This window comes from Sabethes cyaneus, chromosome 2 (genome assembly GCF_943734655.1).
Source record: "Sabethes cyaneus chromosome 2, idSabCyanKW18_F2, whole genome shotgun sequence".
NCBI classification, from domain to species: domain Eukaryota; kingdom Metazoa; phylum Arthropoda; class Insecta; order Diptera; family Culicidae; genus Sabethes; species Sabethes cyaneus.
In genome coordinates, this window is record NC_071354.1 from 42,882,661 (window position 1) to 42,901,167 (window position 18,507).

General features: G+C 42.0%; 1 non-coding gene across 1 annotated transcript; it reads right to left on the bottom strand.

Moving 5' to 3' along the window:
* Nucleotides 1-18,179: 18,179 nt before the first annotated feature.
* On the bottom strand, nucleotides 18,180-18,251 carry Trnap-cgg (transfer RNA proline (anticodon CGG)). The gene has a single exon. It is a non-coding gene; the product is annotated as a tRNA-Pro (tRNA).
* Between the last annotated feature and the right edge of the window lie 256 nt (nucleotides 18,252-18,507).

The window sequence follows — 18,507 nt, forward strand, 5'->3', positions numbered from 1 at the left end:
GGGCCCCAACTTGTGACATCGAGCGCTGCACCAATAGAACGGTAATAAAGTTTTCATGCATGGAATTTTCTATTCTTTTATATAAGTAAGAGCCACTAGTCCTTTTCATTTCTTTCTTTGACGCTTCTGGTGGTTCCGCTTCGTTTCGGGTAAGTAGTCGGGTTGTACGAGTCCTCCGAAGGTCGGTTGCCGACCCTGAGATTAAGTTATATTGAGCTAGCTGGGTTGAGTGTGAAAACCGGCACTTATAAAGTAAAATAGCGACAAGAAATGCCGAAATAGACTACAAATGTCGACGGAAACGATAGAAAATAACACGAATCGCTAAAAGGAGACAAAAAGACGATTTAAAGAGGTCAGAAAACCAGAAAAAAAGTAAAATGACTAACAAGCGTTGGAAGACAATAAAAAACAATAAAAAGACTTCTTTTTTTTTGAAACGTGGTGGTTCTACAATTGATGAAGCGACTGCGCAACCCCCCTTATTAAGCTAGCGACATGGGTTGGGTTATTTTTAGACACAAATTGTGCCTCTTCCTCCGTCTACTGTAGAAACCACCGACCGAGATGTTTTAATCTAACCTTGTTTTTTTATCCATGCGACCCAATACTTTATCAGCAACTTGAACCAAAGGGACAAAAAACAAAAAAATTAGAAAAAGGACTATCTTGCTTTGACTCAAAGTCTGACGTACAACGCTTAACACTGGTAAGTTACCAACGTTGCCTTGGTAACTACCAGGCACTGACGCTGCCGACACAGTGTGACATGATTAAGTTTGCTTTTGGGGGGGCTCCGTAGCCGCAAGGTTACCGAGTCTGCTTTGACAAGCGAGCGGTCGTGGGTTCGATTTTTAGTAGAATCAAGCAATTTGTTGTCAAGTGACTTTATCATGGGCTTATTTTCAGGCCCCTCATTCACTCTTCCTTCATGATGAATTCCATATTTCCCCACAGAAGCCTCTTGACGGTGCAAAAGTCCCTGCTATAGTCAAGTGTAATGGTTAGAGGAACGAATGAGTCCTCGCCAGGAACGGCTATAATATGGGATAATGCTGGCAGCGAGGAATAAGTGGGTAAAGTAGCTTAAGCTTTTGAAGGAAGAGTAAACCCCAATACACACAAGCACACATTGGAAAGGACATAAATACGCTCAATTACGTCTCTTTCAAAATCGGCTTATGCGGACGATTCAAAGAAAAAGCGCTGTCACACTTGTGACTAATGGCCCGAACACATCCATCCGGTATCGGGAATTTGAAGACAATCGGCCAAAAAACTTACCGAAAGTCATCAGCCTAGCTCTAACGGAACCTCCTGGAATGACAAATTCACCATATTGCCAACGACGACGTGCTCATCAAAACGCCGGAGGGATGAACAGCAACGTGAACGACTAATTCCTGGCTGCATCCGATAAATGCTGCGATCGTGGGCCCGGAAACAGTCGAAAGTCAACGGGTGGCGGCATGCTTGTTGCGGTGAACAAGAAACTGAAATCAAAAGCGATTGAAAATGATCAATGGAGCAGTATTGAGCAGGTGTGGGTGTGTATCGAACTCGCAAACAGAAAACTTTTCGTGTGTGGAATTTACATTCCGCCTGATCGAGTACGCGATGATGCTCTAATCGATGTTCACTCCCGGTCGGTTGTGCCAGTAATCGATTGGGCTACCGCAATGGACGAGCTAATTGTTACCAGGAATTTCAACCTTCCAGGACTTCTGTGCCAACCATCCAGCAATGGTTTTCTCCATCCGGATCCCGATGATTCCACTGTACGCCTCGGAGCTTTACGGCTTCTCGATTGTTATAGCTCTGCTACATTGCGACAAATCAACCACGTGACCGACGTGATCAATCGCAGTCTGGATCTCTGCTTCGTCAGCGTACAGGATATTGCCCCAGTGATTTCGCTCGCTTCGTCGCCTCTGGTTAAGCTAGTAAGACACCACCCTCCATTCATCCTAGCCCTCCACGACCATCACTCTGATCTAATGAAAATCATCCCGGCTGTTTTGTACGACTTTCGGAATGCTGATCACCGAAGTATTGCCGAATTCTTTGCCACTATCGACTGGATCGCTGTTCTCGACGGAAACGATGCCGACTACGCAGCATTGACTCTTTCGCACATAATTGGGCACTCAGTCGATCGTCATGAACCCAACATAGTACATTCGCCAAACAGTAAACCATGGTTGACCCGCGAGCTTCGCATTCTGAAGACGGAAAAAAGGGCTGCGCTTAGGACATACTCCAAGTTTTGCACCCTTTCGCTGTGTGAGCATTACATAAGATTGAACGCTGTATACAAACAAACCAGTTGGGAAAGCTATAGACGATACCTACGTATTCTGAAGTTGAAAACGAAAACTTTCTGGAAGTATGTTGACGATCAGCGTAAAGAATCGGGCCTTCCCTCAACTATGATCGTGAATGGTGAGGCTGCCTCGGACCCTCAGTATATCAGTCAACTATTTGCTGATAAATTCGGGCGAACGTTTTGCGATCAAGTGATCCCAGACGACCAAGTTACTCAGGCTGCCACATCTTCGACAAGTCTCAAAATCTTCGACTAAAGCCGGCCCAGATGGTATTCCGTCTGAGTTTTTAAAGTTTTTAAACTCACCGCTGACCTACTTATCCCCCTTCAGCTGGTATTTGGCCTGTCCGTCTCAAGCGGGGTATTTCCGTCCGTATGAAAAACTGCCCATATGCTTCCTGTTCATAAGAAAGGGGATCGGAAAGACATCAATAACATCCTATTTCGTAGGTCGTAAACTGATTGCGATGGTTGATGGTTTTCAATCTAATGCGTTTTCGGCCTCTTCTGGAATCACACAAGGCAGTCATTTGGGACCGTTAATCTTCCTGCTATACTTCAATGATGTCAACAACGTTCTTAAAGACCCTCGTTTATCCTACGCCGATGATCTGAAGATTTGCTTGAGGATTCACTCAAATGTCGATGCAATCCGTCTTCAACGAGAGCTTGACACCTTTATGGATTGGTGTAACTTGAGCTGCATGCTCGTGAATCCTGAAACATGCTCCATTACTTCTTTCGCCCGAATTCATCAGCCAGTGATTCTCAACTACAAGCTCGATGGTACTGCAATCCAACGTGTTGACCAAGTGAAGGATCTCGGCGTTATCTAATACAGTAAGTTATCGTTTAGACGACACATTTCCTACATTGTGGACAAAACATCAAGAACTCTAGGATTCGTCTTCCGCATCACTAAAGCCTTCACCAACGTGTATTGTCTCAAGGTATTGTATTGCCTACTCATCCGTTCGACTCTCGAATACGAATCCATTGTCTGGCATCTGTATTACCAAGGTTTACAGATTTACACGCCCATTCAAAACAACCTTTTTCGAAATGCAGTGGACTCTCGGAAAAGTTAATCGATAGGGGATTGGGTCAATTAACTTTTCTGAGTAGTCCTAAAAATCATTAAAACTGATAAAGACCAAAGCGAAAATAAATTCACGGATATAGGATACACATTTTAATGTAAGTGGAATTTACAATTGAAGGAAATATGTAGCAAGATCTTCATGAAATAATACTTTCAGTAAGTTTTAAATAGTATGCTTTTGTTCTTTCCACGAAAAATCTTTAAACCGAAAAATGAAAAACAAAGATAAAAGGAAAACACACGCTTGGACAACCTATAAATTCAAACTCACCGAAAAGTTAAGGAAAAAATTGTTTTTTTAGAGTGTTGCATGAGAGCTAAGATTCGCTTAACTTTTCAGAGAGTTAACTTTTCCGAGATTCCACTGTAGTATCGTTCCTGGAATTCTGATGATGATTATGATGATGATGGTGCTTATTTTTCCTTTTCTTCGATGTAAATTGTTTAAAATAGTAAAAAAAAATCTTTTGCTGCAGTCAGACTATATAAACTGCAATGCCGAAAAACTAGCATTCCATTAAAGCTTAGGTGAATTGGGCATCCCTAGCTGAAGTGTAGCAAAAAGCTAGTCATGTAAATAGTAAAGGAATAGCACACAGTGCTATTCGCACTTGTACCGAATAAGCTTCAGATGTTTCTTGAAACTGTGTGAATGCAATAGTCTATTTTTTTATTTTATTCTGTCTTAAAGGTAAGAATGTAGAACAGGTTAATGATAATTCAAAAAAATACCAAAAAAATGGATTTTTTAATTTATCACACCAATAACATACATCTTTTCCTCTCGAAAAGTGATATTTGTGTTTTTGTCATGCAACGACTAACCAAACTACTATCTGTCATGTTGACCACTCAAATCGAAGCACAGCTGTAAAGTGCCCTTACTGCCAGCAACATATGTGCCATCATCATTCACCAGGAATCGGTCATATCTATTTGATTTCCCCGACCGGTGAATTGAGAGGAAGCAAAACACTTCTGCTACCGTGTGTGAAGTGTAGGTGAAGAATGGGTGTTGTCGCTTGCCAGTAAAGGAAAAGAAACTTAGGGGATTGGGTCCGAAGACCAATAAAAACCTGTGGCACTTTTTGTGCCACATACAAACAAAGCAAGTTCACTGGCTTTCCTCTTTATTCCAGATATCCCAGCATTTGAAAAGGATCCCTGGGACACGGGGCCGATGGAACACTTATTGATATGCCAGTTGGATTTATGGTGATGGATGGAAACGTATTCAGCAGCGTAGACGTTCGCCAAGACGCAAGGGCTCGATTCATACTCGGTCGGTCGGTTGGGAAGTAGGGTAGAAGACCCATTTGCAGCAGAACAATGTGAAAGCCAAAGCGAAGGACAGACGTGAAACGAAATGTACTTACCACTCTGAACAGTAATATTCTTTCAGATGTCGATCGTAAAAAGGTGTATATGCAAGACCGTAGAATTCACAATCGGGTACGGGAGAATTCATATCTGTAAGGCACACTTCAAAAGACCCGTGTGGCTTTAGTTGCAACTAAAAAAGAAGAAAAAATAACACAAGTTAAGTAGAATGGCCAGGGTCCTACTCGGTTGAAAAGATAGTCACACGGTGTGAACGGAGTGTGAACCACTCCGATTTGTTTTGTCAAAACAGAAGTGTAAAGACCATTTAAATTTCCAGCGATTTGAAACACCAACAGCTTAACGGGAAATTAGCAGTCATTGATTTTTCGTTGGAGAGCCCAGTTTGGGAAGCAGTTTTGCGCCCAAAACGGAGTTCTGTTTGTAAAAATGTAAATTCTGCATTCTTATTGTCAATCTGAGCACAGCGAATATATTTTCATGAGCAAAATTTTTGTTTCAAACAGAAAAACTGCTTTTGAAATTGGCAGAATCGATGACGACTAATTTCACCTTAAACTAGAATCAGGAATATTAGTTTTTTTTTTCAACAACTTCCCCACAGCTTTGGCTAGCACCAACGTGACTTGACGTTTACACAACACTTTCTAATTCAACAGCAGGTCAAAATTTCGACGGGCCAATATTTAAACAAAATTATTCGTTTCCCCCTTAGATAAACTGCGGTATAGTTTAAGATCAGGAAGAAATTGATTTTGTGAAGCGCGTGCAATCAATCGAGTAGCTGTTTAAGTTTCCATCAGAATGTTTACCAATGTCCAGGCTAATTACACTAGTCATCAAGGTTTTCGCTAGGTCTAACCCAAGTTAGAATCAATATTTTTAAGCGTTTCTAAAGCTCATACAAGGAGTTTGGCAATTGACAAAATTTCTTAGATTAGTTTTTCGATTATTCGATAAAATCGACAATTTTTGTCGACAAGTGTAATCGAATAAACGTTCGTTCGTCAAAACATAGGAAAGCAGCAACATCAGCTTATGCTAGCAAATGCTCGGTTGGTACGTACAATGCTAATGCCTGGAGGGGAGGGTGGCGGCGCGGCGTGAGTGCGATAAACTCGATCGGGTGGAAGGATGGACATCCGACCCTATACCGCTGCCGGCAGATTGGTCAAGATAAAGAAAACAACTTATAATCGTGCGATAACGCCTTACCGGAGTTCGCTCGCTGCATCTATGCTTGATGTTTACCGGCAGGCAGGCAGGAGCAAACGGAAGAAGTGACGACGTCGTCGATGACAGCGGCACTGGCTGACTGACCGGCTGCGGACGAGTGGTGGGGAGGGGGGAACTGACGGAGGTTGTAGCACAAAAAAACAAACACGGTGAAAAACGAATGGCCTCAGTAGCTGTTGATGAGCTAGCTTTGCAAAAACAAACAGCTATTTTTAGACGCATATTGGCCCCATTTTCGAAACCGAACCCGAAGGCCGGGCGATGGTGAACCGTAAACGTGTGCAATCGGTTCGGTTGACGGGATGGCAAAAAACAGAACGACGAACTGCCGCGGCGGCCGGCGCGGTGGCTAAGCAGTTGCAACACATATTCAGGAGAGCGTGATGATGAGAATAGAAATCACTTGTGTTGGGCGTAAGCAGCAAGGAAGGAAGTTCATACATCAATAAGCGGGGGATGTCACGAGAGCAGCGAGTGGGAGGTAGGAAGCTCGACAGAATTGATCGTTTTCCTTCAAGGTTTCATTCATGAGAAGTGCACTAAAACAAAGTAAGTGTTAATGGAAAGGGAATTAGTTGTTTCTAGGTCTGTAAATAAGTCGCCTGGCAATAACCGCTGCTGACGTACGGGCAATTTGTTTTTACCGCCGTCCGAGACGATCACTGTCACACGAACTGATAAAAATAATACTGCCCATCAATAAGTGCGGTTTAGATAGCGATTCGTTACGACAGTAACTTGCCACAATGAAAAAAGAGACTTTATTGATATAATTTTATCTGGTCAGCAAATTAAACGTTACCAACGGAACTGAAACTTGCTGCAGTGAAAATGATAAAACTTCCATATAACATCGTCTATTTGATACAAATAATCACTACTGAACAGTACATGGTTTTGCCCATTGTTTTATGTTGTACCTACCAGCTGACCCGACAAACTTCGTATTGCAACAAATTAAACTGTGCTGTACATAAACCGTGAATCTCGGATGACCTTTGTCACAATCTCGAGTTTGTGAGGAGTTCAGCCTTAGATGATTCATTTTGGCAGTTACGTAAATATGAAAACATGGGTAGTTTAATATACAAATGTTCAATTTTTCATCACTGTAAAATAGACAACTCTCTCCATTGTTTAGCCAGATAAAATAAAGCGGATAGCATTTAAATATTCGCCGTAACGCCAATAGTGCTTAGCGAAATACTATTTCTCGGAAAACCTTTTCGCGGAAAGTACTATTTCTCAGGGATGATTTTTGGTTTTTGGTAGTCTTGTTATTGACTAATGTCGACTTCAACCTGGTCGAACCATCTAGCACGTTGGTCCCCTCTCTTATTCTGGTGCCAGTGGGGTTCTTCAAGAGAACGGATTTAACTGCACAATCGTCAGGCAACTTTGCGACCTAGCCGGTCCACCGTAGTCTGCCATATTTCGCCAGGTGTTCGATAGGAATCTCTCCAAGTAGAGCCTGCAACTCGTGGTTCATATGCCTACGCCACTCTTCGCTATCCGTTTGTACTCCGCCTAAAGTAGTCCGCAACACTTTTCACTCAAATACGGCATGTTACGTATGTCTTCCGGCTGCAAAGTTACTGTCTTAAGTCTATAGAGGACTACCGGTCTGATTTGAATTTTGTACATCGTCAGCTTTGTGTGACAGGCTTTGCGTTGCGGAGGGAAAAGTAGGCTCGGCTTCCTACTGTAATGCATCGCTGACTCTCCGTGTCGCCTGTGACCGAAGAACCCTAATATACAAACTCATCAACCACTCAGAGGTCATCGCCGTCAATAGTCACTGTCCGTGGGAAGCGAACGTGGTTTTCTCTGGAATCTCTTCCTACCGTATATTCAGTTTTCGATGCATTTATTTGTGACCCAATTCTCCTAGGCTCCGTTTTTCGTCTGGCGTAGATTACCTCCACCCTTCCAAGGTTCCAAATAATGATGCCAAGATCGTCTGCGAAGGCTAGGAGCTTACTACTTTTTCCTCTCGCTTAGATGCCCGCTCGCCGGACCGTCAATAGCGATGTTAAATAATATACAGGACATCCACCCGCCTGCCGTCACACTCTGCGTGACTCAAAAGGAAAAAAGACTCGAGAGTGTCCCTAAACACGCACGTGTAATATCATTCGCTCCAAGGTAGCATACACGTCAGTTTATCCTGAAAACCGTTCTCATGCATTATCTGCCATCTGCTGTTCGCGCTAGACTGTATCGTATGCTGCCCTGAAATTCACGAAAATATGATATGTGGGCACGTTGTACTTCCGATATTTCTGGAAGATTTGTTGGATAGTGAAAATTTGTTCCGTAGTATCACACATCAGTCTACCGGATACTGCTTTACGAAATCTTTTACTATATTGGGGATAGACGTAATGCAGCGGTAAAGAACTGCACTTCATTTGACATAACTTTGTTTACATGTTTATGAAGAATGAGTTTCGTCAAAATATTTCACCACGTTGCGTTGGTTGCGGAGCAGTGTAGAATAGAACTCAAACGATGTAAAAAAATCTTGCGTAAACGTGCTAAAAATGTGCTAAAAGCATCAAAATCAGTAATTTTATTTTTATCAGTATATCAGTAATACGAGAAAATGGATTTCGAGCAACTTCCCGGTCAAAATTTTTACATTGCAATTGGGCGTGGCGACGTGTTAGGCAATAGAGATGGTCGGGTATGAAAATTTGAATACCCGAACTCGACCCGTACCCGATTAAGAGAAAAAATTAAAAACCCGTACCCGACCCGATCTCGCAAGTTTATTATTTTTGATACCCGAACCCGACCGAAACCCGTCGGGTACGGGACGGGTCCGGATACCCGACCATCTTTAGTGTTAAAAGTGGTCAATAGAGATACCCGACCCGACCCGTACCCGTTTTCAAAAACAAAAATTGAGAACCCGTACCCGACCCGAACCCGTATGTTGTTTTTTTCAATACCCGAACCCGGCGGGTACCCGCTACCCGACCATCTCTATCAGGCAAGTATTAGTTCGTATTTGCTGATAAAATCGCATAGAAGGCCATGATCTGGCAAGGAATATGTAACTGTGGACTGAAAACCCAAGTAGCACACTTTTTTCACTTCTGGTTGCTAAAACCTATTTATGACTGAAATCAGTCATTAATCGGTTACCACAACTAGTTTATAACAAATATGCTAGTAGGGAATTGCGCATTTCATTACTTCCTCAACAATGACATCAAGTTTATCCATGGAAAAATGCTTGGCGAAGCGTTCGAATCCGGTTATAATCTCAGATTATAGCATAGTTCGACCCATGCACCTTCCAGCATTGGATTTTTATCTAGAAGTCAAAACGACTACTTGTTAAACGTAGCTACCAATACAACCCCCTCCCTCCCCGCTCCTCACCATTCCGCTCTTTCCCCTCCTTTACCAAAAATTTTTCATTTCTTTCCCCTACCGTCCCTTCATCAATCGTAGAACCACCGTTTCAAAAAAATATTATTATATATGTATGACCGCATTTCAAGGTCAAGACTAAAAACATGGGATTAATCTGAAACGTTGCTGTTATATTCTGGCCTGATTTAAGTAGCTGTCACTACTCTAAAGTGGGGTTAGAGTGGTATGCAGCTAATAATGTCGATTTCATGTCAAAAGAGTTAAACTCCAGGTCAAAAGTAGTGGGTTAGAATCCGGTTGTAATAAAGCTTACTTCATTTAGAAATGGAACAAACTTTTGCTCATATTATGGCGTTCTTGGTGGACGGATTTGGAAGTTCTTGGCGCCCACGTGTCGGAAATTTTGTTAGTTTCACCTATGTATTCTTGGCATTCCGCAAAACGACTGAATTTTATAAACAAACAACATGGAAGTCGAAAGAAGGGAAAAAATTATGCACAGTTATTTGGAAAATCCATTGTGGTCTGCATCTAGGCTACCTAAACAGCTGAAGTTGTCCAAAACTACCGTATGGCGAGTTATCATCGGAGTGGAACTGTCAACCGGCAACTGCGTGGTAATATTTTGAAGACCATTAAGAGGAATCCCAATCTGTCGAATTCGGTCGTATCGAGCTAGCAAACACCCAAACCGAACCATGACGCTGAACAGTGTGGCCAAAATCCGTGCTCGAAAGCTATACGATCGGGTGCTAACCAAGTTCGACGGGTGTCTTCTGATGGACGATGAAACCTATGTCAAGGCTGAATTCCGGCAAATCCAGATCCAAAATTTTACTTGGCAACGGCTCGGGGGGATGTTCCAAGCAAATTTAAATTTGTTTTTGCCGACAAATTTGCACAAAATTTTATGATTTGGCAGGACATCTGCAGTTGTGGCAGAAAAACGAAAGTTTTCGTTACAAATAGGTCAATGACGTCGGAACTGTACCAAAAGGAGTGTCTCCAAAAACGAATTTTGCCGTTCATTCGATCCCACCACCATCCCGTGCTGTTTTGGCTAGATTTGGCAAGTTGTCATTACAGCAAAGTCGTTCAAGAATGGTATGCAGAGGAAGGGATCCAGTTTCTTCCGAAAGACCCTAACTCCCCAAATTGCCCCCAGTTTCGCCCTATTGAAAAATACTGGACAATCATGAAGAGGAGACCCAAGGCAAAGGAAAAAGTTGTAAAAGACAATAATTAGATGAAGGCCTGGTGGAATAAAACTGCCAAAACGATGGACGAAGAAAGTGTGCGCCGCCAAATGAGCCATATTACAGGAAAAGTTTGAGAATTCATTAGAAACCGTGACGAATAAGTTTATCTGTATTTTTTCTTAAAAGAATGAAGAAAATGCTACATTTGTGTAAGAAAAGATCGAAGAAAAGATTCGTGTAAGAAAAGTTTTTGGAGCGTTTTAGTAGAATACGAAACCTAAAATTAAAAAAGAAGAAAACTAGTTCGAACTAGTTCGAAAACAGACACTGAGGAAGCCTGCAATTCGTAGGCGGAATACGTATCTGTCGTGAATAAAATACACATAGTAGAATTGAATTGGATAAATTTTCTTCTTTTTTAATTTTAGGAAGAAAAGATCTACAATGCTGCTACTCCGAGGGTAACCAAATAAACGTTCATTTAGTTACCAACGTGGTAGCGGCCGTATAGCGTCATGAATACAAAAGATACAACCTAGTTTTATACAGCAAAATTGTAAATAATAACTAGTTCTACCAATGTCCTATACATAACTTTTTTAAATTCTGCTTTTCTGAGACGGTACTGCCAAATGCATTGGCGTGCCCAGAGGTGGGGCACCAATCCTAATAAATATGTTTGGGCTTAGAAAACCTCAAATATTTAAATGCAAATACACATGTTTCTTTTAAAAAAGGCATGCTGAACATAATACATACTACCAAAAATACTCATTCCCCTAAGGCCAGCATTGATTTGAAATGGTGGAACCCACCTCTGAGCACGCCAGTGAGCATATGCGTTCCATGTAAAAAGTAACTGGTTCATCTCTACCAGGATGCTTACTTTCTTTGCTTGAGTCGAAAAATTTTGTATTAATTATTAATAAACATAGAAAAATAAACACTGGTTTTTTCTCTTTTGTTTAGTTATTGAAGGTCTGATACTATTATTCTTTTCCTGCCCCCCCCCATTAGCGTAGCTAGGAACTTTCCCTGGAGGGGGCCTAGGGGGTGCCTCCCAAAAAATTTTTGATTATGATCTTGTTACTCTGGCTGTCACCGATAGCTCAAGGTTTTGTAGGGAAATACCAGGCGGGCTTGATGAGGGTCCGCGCGATTACCAGATATGCCGGGAGTACAACCCGTCCGCGTGATTTCAAAGCAACATACGATACAGTCTATCAAGACCAGCTATGGCAGATAATGCACGAACACGGTTTTCCGAATAAACTGAGGCAACTGAGCAGAGCTACATTGGAGAGAGTGTTGTGTTTCGTGTGCATCTCGGGGATACTTTCGAGTTATTTTGAGACGCGCCGAAAGTTGGGACTAGGTGACGGCTTATTTTGCATGCTATTCAACAACGCACTTGAAGGGGTGATCCGACAAAATCGGAATCTAGGACAAGTGTTCTAAACGTAAATGCGGCCAAGACCAAATACTCAAAGGAAACAAACGCGTGCCTCTCGCGGATGGTAACTGTTGATGGCGACGAAGTAGAAGTGGCAGATGGGTTCGTGTATTTGGGATTGCTGATGCACACGGACACCAACACTAGTAAGAAGATCTAGTTGCGCATTTAAGCGGGAAATTAGGCTTCCTTAGCCCTTCGCAAAACGCTAGGCATACGCTATTTTCGAACGGAAGGTACTGCGGACGATATTTGGCGGAGTACAAACTGAAAGCGGAGAGTAACGGAGACGTATGAATCATGAGCTACAAGCACTATTTGGAGAGATTGCCATCGTCATCTGGCGAAAGTCAGTAGGCTACAGTGCAACGAAAATAGTTCTCTTTGACAACTGTACCAGCATCAGGAACAGGGGGGCTCAACGTGATGGCTCGACCAGGTCGAATGTGATTTGCGACTTTTGTGAGTGGGAAATTTGCGACGAGTGGCCCAAGATATATATAGGAACATATACACTGAGTTTTTTCCCGGTTTCCAATTCCAATGAGGAAAATTTCTGGAGGGGGCCTGTAGAATTCTGGAGGGGGCCTGGTACCCCAGGCACCCCCTCTAGCTACGCCAATGCCCCCCCCCCTTCTACAAAATTTCGTGACCAGGACATAAACTTTTTTTTCAAATTTGTATAAGTCTTATTTTTTTATTAACCCTCTAACGGGCAACATCGTAAAAACGATGCAATCGAGCAAATGATTACTTTATCATAAAAGTACACTCAAAAGAAGCTCGAGTGTTGATTTTCACGGGAAAATATTTATCTGGAGGACTGCTAGGTATGAAATAGTCCAATTTCTCTTTTTAGTTTTTCATGCCTAAAACTATACCCAAATATTTTTCCAGTTCAAATATAACACGAAATTGAAAAAAAACATGTACTCATTACTCATAGGAAAAATTTGAGAACGATCATTTTGTTCTAGATGGCTTTTTTCTTCAAACGTAAAAAAGGGAATATTCGCACCATAATTTTTTTCGGAATTTTTCAGAATTCTTGTTTTTGAATGATGATAACTTTTGAACGCATGGTCAGAATGTTGTGATATTAGTATCAACATGTCAGGAAATCTGTTCTGAACATATTTCTCATATTGTCAAATCAAGACAAATTTCGTGTGTGGCTCTGGAGCTCCAAAAGCGAAGGCCGTCTACAGACGGTCTTACCCGTTAGAGGGTTAAAGGCAATCTAATGTGGTTCTTTAAAGGCCAATTGCATAAAAATGGAATGAAAATCAGTGGAGATAGAGCCAAAACTGTCAATAAAAGTACTCTCATTTTTTATGGTGGGGACGTAAAGCTTAACAATAAAGCCGATTTTTGGCATATTGTTGGGGCTTATTAAAGACTTACCAAAAATCAGCTATATTTAAATTTGAAGAAAACCTGAGAAATTGCTGCCCTGGGATGATCCGGTTCGACTGCTTCCTTACGAACATCGATACGCTTTAAAACGTCCGCCAACGTTGGCATTAGAGGGCTTTCCTGCAACGACTATTTATTTTTAATCTGCTGGGAGGTAATATCGACAGCCCGGAGCTCCTAAGTCGAGTCCGATTTAACGTACCACCAAGGCATACTCGACGAGCTGATTTCTTTAGGCTTCCATTGCACCAAAGAACAGAAGTGGAAGTCCGAACGATTTGGCGATCAAAACTAGTAACAGAGTCTTTTTTGTTTTTATTTTTTTGGGAAGGTTTTCGCATAGAAGCGAATAACAGCAATATAAGTAGAATGCTCGCTGCCAATCGCATAGCAGCTTTCACATGCTTTCGTGTGCATTCGTATGCGTTCGTGTGTTTTCGTGGAAAAAAGTGACTCGCCACCGCCAGGTTCGCTAGTATCTGTAGAAAGTAGCATGTACGTGTTTGGATTTCTACTTCCAATTCTGTTCTGTGATTGCACCGTACGCACCTGTTTCTGACGATTATGATTTTAATGTTACTCGGACTACTTCTGTAATGAATATCAGTGACGTGGTGAAATGTAATGTATGAATTATAAAACGTCTTCATTCATTATCTTGAGGATCTGATGAAAACGATTTTATATGTTAGCACTGCTCAAACGCCAACTAATTTAGACGTTATGTATAGCAACTATGAAAAGAATTCTTTGACGTGGGGCCAACATATCCCACAAGGTCGGGTAGGCATTAGAAAAATGAAAAACAGTATTCTGTGTGCGACTTTCGAGAAGAACAGACGTGTGGTTCTACATCTGGATACGACACTTTCAAACTTAGAATAAGTAATTATTAAGAACTGTCTGTACAAAATTTCGAAGACTAGTATAAATAAATAAAAATAAAAGAAAAAATTGCGATGAGCAAACAGCAGCACCCAATAGCCTATTCGGTCGATTGCTGTACTTCAACAGCAGACCAAAGGCAGTAAGAAGGTTTATGTGTTGGTGTTTTTCAAATGCCGCCTACATGCCGGTTATATGTATGTATGTTAGACCATTCGATACTGTTAGCAAAATTAAACAAAATCGGATGCTCTCCTGCGTTTATTGGTTGGCTTCGTTCTTATGTGAGCGGAAGACAATTGGCGGTAAAGATTGGTGGGTCCGTTTCACGCTGGTTTACTAACAGTGCCACAAGGTAGCAACTTAGGCCCACTCTTGTTTTCGCTATTCATTAACGATGCAATCAGTTGCCTTGGAAATGGCTCCTGTTTAGTCTATGCTGACGACTTAAAGGTGTTCAAAGTTATTGACAACATTGATGATTGTCATTTCCTCCAAACTTTACTTGACAAATTTGCTGAGTGGTGTAGAGTCAATGGAATGCAAATTAGTATCGCTAAGCAAAGTTGCCAGCAAATTCAAGGACCCGTATACACTGAAATGTCTATATGTTAGTCTTGCTCGACCGTTACTGGAAACCGCTTCAGTAATATGGGACCCTTATGACAGCTCCACTACCGCGCGAATTGAAGCCGTTCAAAAAAGGTTCGTGAGGTTCGCCCTGAGAAACTTTCCATGGAATAATGCCCTGATTTTGCCACCATACGAAAATCGATGCGCATTGATTGGGATGGAAACTATAAAACATCGAAGAAAACGGGCTAAGGCCATCTTTACTGGATAACTGTTAACTGGTGATACTGATGCACCGAAGCTTCTTGAACTCATTGATTTGAACGTTCCCGGGTACCAGCTTCGCCGTGCAGAGTTCCTGAGACTTCTGTTGGGTAGACAAGTTTATACCTTAAATGAGCCTGTTCGAGCGATGATGGATGTTTTTAATGATGTATCGCACCTCTTTGATTTTAATGTGACAAACAATGAATTTAAAAATAGACTGTTACGATTTGTATTTAGATAATAAGATAGTTCATTAAGACAATTCGTCGGATGGAATAATTAAATAATAATAATAAAGGAAATAATAATAATATAATGAATTCCACATGGATTTTTAATCAATATGCTCTTCGCGCCTCTGCTTCGCACATTTGTAACAGTGTAAATGATGGCACCTCAGTTTTTTTAGCCTAAGATTAAAAGCAAATTGAATTTTCTGACGACAATCGTCGATGGGGCGCACGATGAGAAGCAATTTAAGATCCTCGACATAGATAAGCGTGCAGCTGACTTCTGGTAGCATAACTACATCGTTAGAGAATAATATGAATAGCAAAGGGCCCATATTGCTTCTTTGAGAAACAACAGACTTATTTGTAAACATAGATAAACAGTAGATTACAATTGCGACCACGTGCCCGGCTCTAGTGTTTGCCCAAGTGTAGATCACCGCCTGTGGCTTCAAATGAAGAACGCAGAAATTGTTTATATAGGCACCAACTTTTTAAAAGAGACTAACTGCAAAATGTAAAAAAAAACCGAGTGAGAATTATTTTTTGCAGGACTAGCCAATGACAGGCAGGCAATTTAGGCAAAATACGCGAAATTGCAAAAATGGTTAGATAATTTCGTTTTGTGAAATCGTTTCACGTTTACCGTCTTTTTATGTGAGGAACAAAAACTTGACGTTATATCAGCCCCTTGATCGATACCCACTCTAATAGCAGTTGTAAAAAAGATTTAATCTGAAGGACTCTTTCGAAGTACAGCGAAGCTGTTCTTAACCCACCAGTGCAGCAGTGACAAGTCCCTACAGTGAAAGACGAACCAAACATCCAATCTAACTATAAATAATTCCAAACTTGGAAAATCTGTACCAATTTATGGGACTATTTTCATACGACCGTCCGCCTGTGACACTGGTCTGCTTTGTTCGACTGTATACTACAGTTCGTGAAGTAAATAAATACTTGATTCCTTCCCCCGCCACACCGACCGGCAGCTTGTGTGCGCTATAGCCCGGTTGTTGAATCTACTAGATGGAAATAACTAATGTAATCTAGTTCCGATATCGGTACGAGTTAGCTTAACTGGTTGGCAGGGTAGGTCGGTGTGCAGGGTGGCGATGTTAGTAGTTAGTTGGTATGGGCTCAAACCGCTTACCACGAAACACGCACTTCCCTGAGGCGCAAAACTATAGATCCTAGTCATAACGGTACAGCCTGATGCTCGCCAGCCCAAGGACTCGCCGGGATTGTGAGACGCAATGTGATTACCCTTTTTCAGATAAAGTTATCGGAAGTGTAATTTATTCTAGATAATGGTCGATTGTCTAACGTGAAGGGAGTAGGCACTGCCCATGCTAGTCGGTAGTGGACCATCTTGGCAGACCGTCGTCGTCCGGCGGCCGGGTCTACAGCAGCAGAGACCGATCAGCCGATTGGCTGGCAAGCAAGGCCAGGCTACGGAGGACCTTGCTCAAGTCCAGAGTCATTAGAAGTGAGGATATATGGAAGGCCGCTCGGTGCTGGCTTCGGTTGAATCCAATTTCTGCTGATTGTGGGATTTTGTCTTTTTATTAATCTCTCCGGAAGACTGCCTCCGGGTGATTCGGAGCATAATTTTGCCATTCTTTTCGCTACTTTATTCTCCGTTCGCACTGTGGAAGCGTTCGATAGGGTTGAGTAAAAATGGAAATCAGGGGGCTTGTTCTGCTGCATGAACGAGTTCGATAATACACTGATCCGTGAGGATTTCTTTTATTTGCAGTTCTTTGTTCGGATTGCCAGAATAAAATCCAATTTCTGTTCCGTCACTTTGGCAGCAGTTTGATATAGTTTTTTTTCTCCTGCAGCCACAACAAAAGAAGAAGCATTGCTCTAATCATTCCTTTAATCGAAACAGAGCTGACCGCATTTGTTACTGCTTTTATCTGCAACACCGGGCGGTGGCGGCGTGTTTAATAATATGACCAGTTCAGTGTCCGGCATAATACCTGACACGTGTCAACTGTAAAGCAAAGACTATAATTAGTTTTCGGACAACCGTCACCGGTGTGCTGCCGGTTGCGTGCTGAGTGTAGGACATGATAACATTCGGTGGCGTCATGCACCGCGATTTGAGGCCCATCGAAGCACGGATCGATCCATCGAGCACAGCCCCTGGCGACGCTATTGCCACCCAACAGGTAATAATGGCTGTCAATAGTTCCCCACGTTGTGGTTTTAGCCTTTGCTACCGAAGGTGTCAAATGTTGAGCAAAGTTGCACCGGAAATAGAACTAGTAATATTATAAATAATTCAAACTAATGGGTACCTGTACTAACCGCAGTGACAAATAGAGCGAAGTTATATCACCGGAAATTTCCGGATTTCAATGGAAAGCATTGTGTGCATTTCCAGAGCTTGTGTTTGTTTTAATAATGATTAATTTCGAACACCAGTTTGATCTATATGAATCTTTATTGCTGTGATAATTATTTAACTACAATGTTTTGATTTTGACATGGATCGATTTTTATATGTGTCAATGTAGACATGCCCCGAACAAGGCGATCTGATACTGGTAGCACAATGAACGCTCCCAACTGTGAATAGCCTTATTGCACAACACCTACAAAAGATAGAACAATGCTTAATTCAGCAATATTGCAGATAATACCTAGCACTATCAGTGTTCCATACAAAACTTTTTCAAATACAGCCTGCCTGGTTTAGGCGGTAGTGCCAAAAAAGCCAAATCACGCAGCCAAACAGGCAAAAAGACGGCCAAAGATTGGGCTCGTCCGGGAATTGAACCCGGGACCTCTCGCACCCGAAGCGAGAATCATACCCCTAGACCAACGAGCCTCACACATGGAGCCGCTGCTGGCGTGTCATTCCAAACAAGGCCATCGACCGTTTCACTGCAAGTGGCGAGTGCAAGCAGACAGAGTGACGAGTATTGTTCAGTGTCTGACCAGTAGCACGGCAGTTCGTATCAATAGCTTTACACACCGTTGAAAAAGAATTGTGCTTCTAAATCGATACGCTTTGAACACAGTTGACACTTTTTACTGTGCAGTAGATAAATCAAACCAAAGCTAGAATGAGGGGGGCCCGTTCA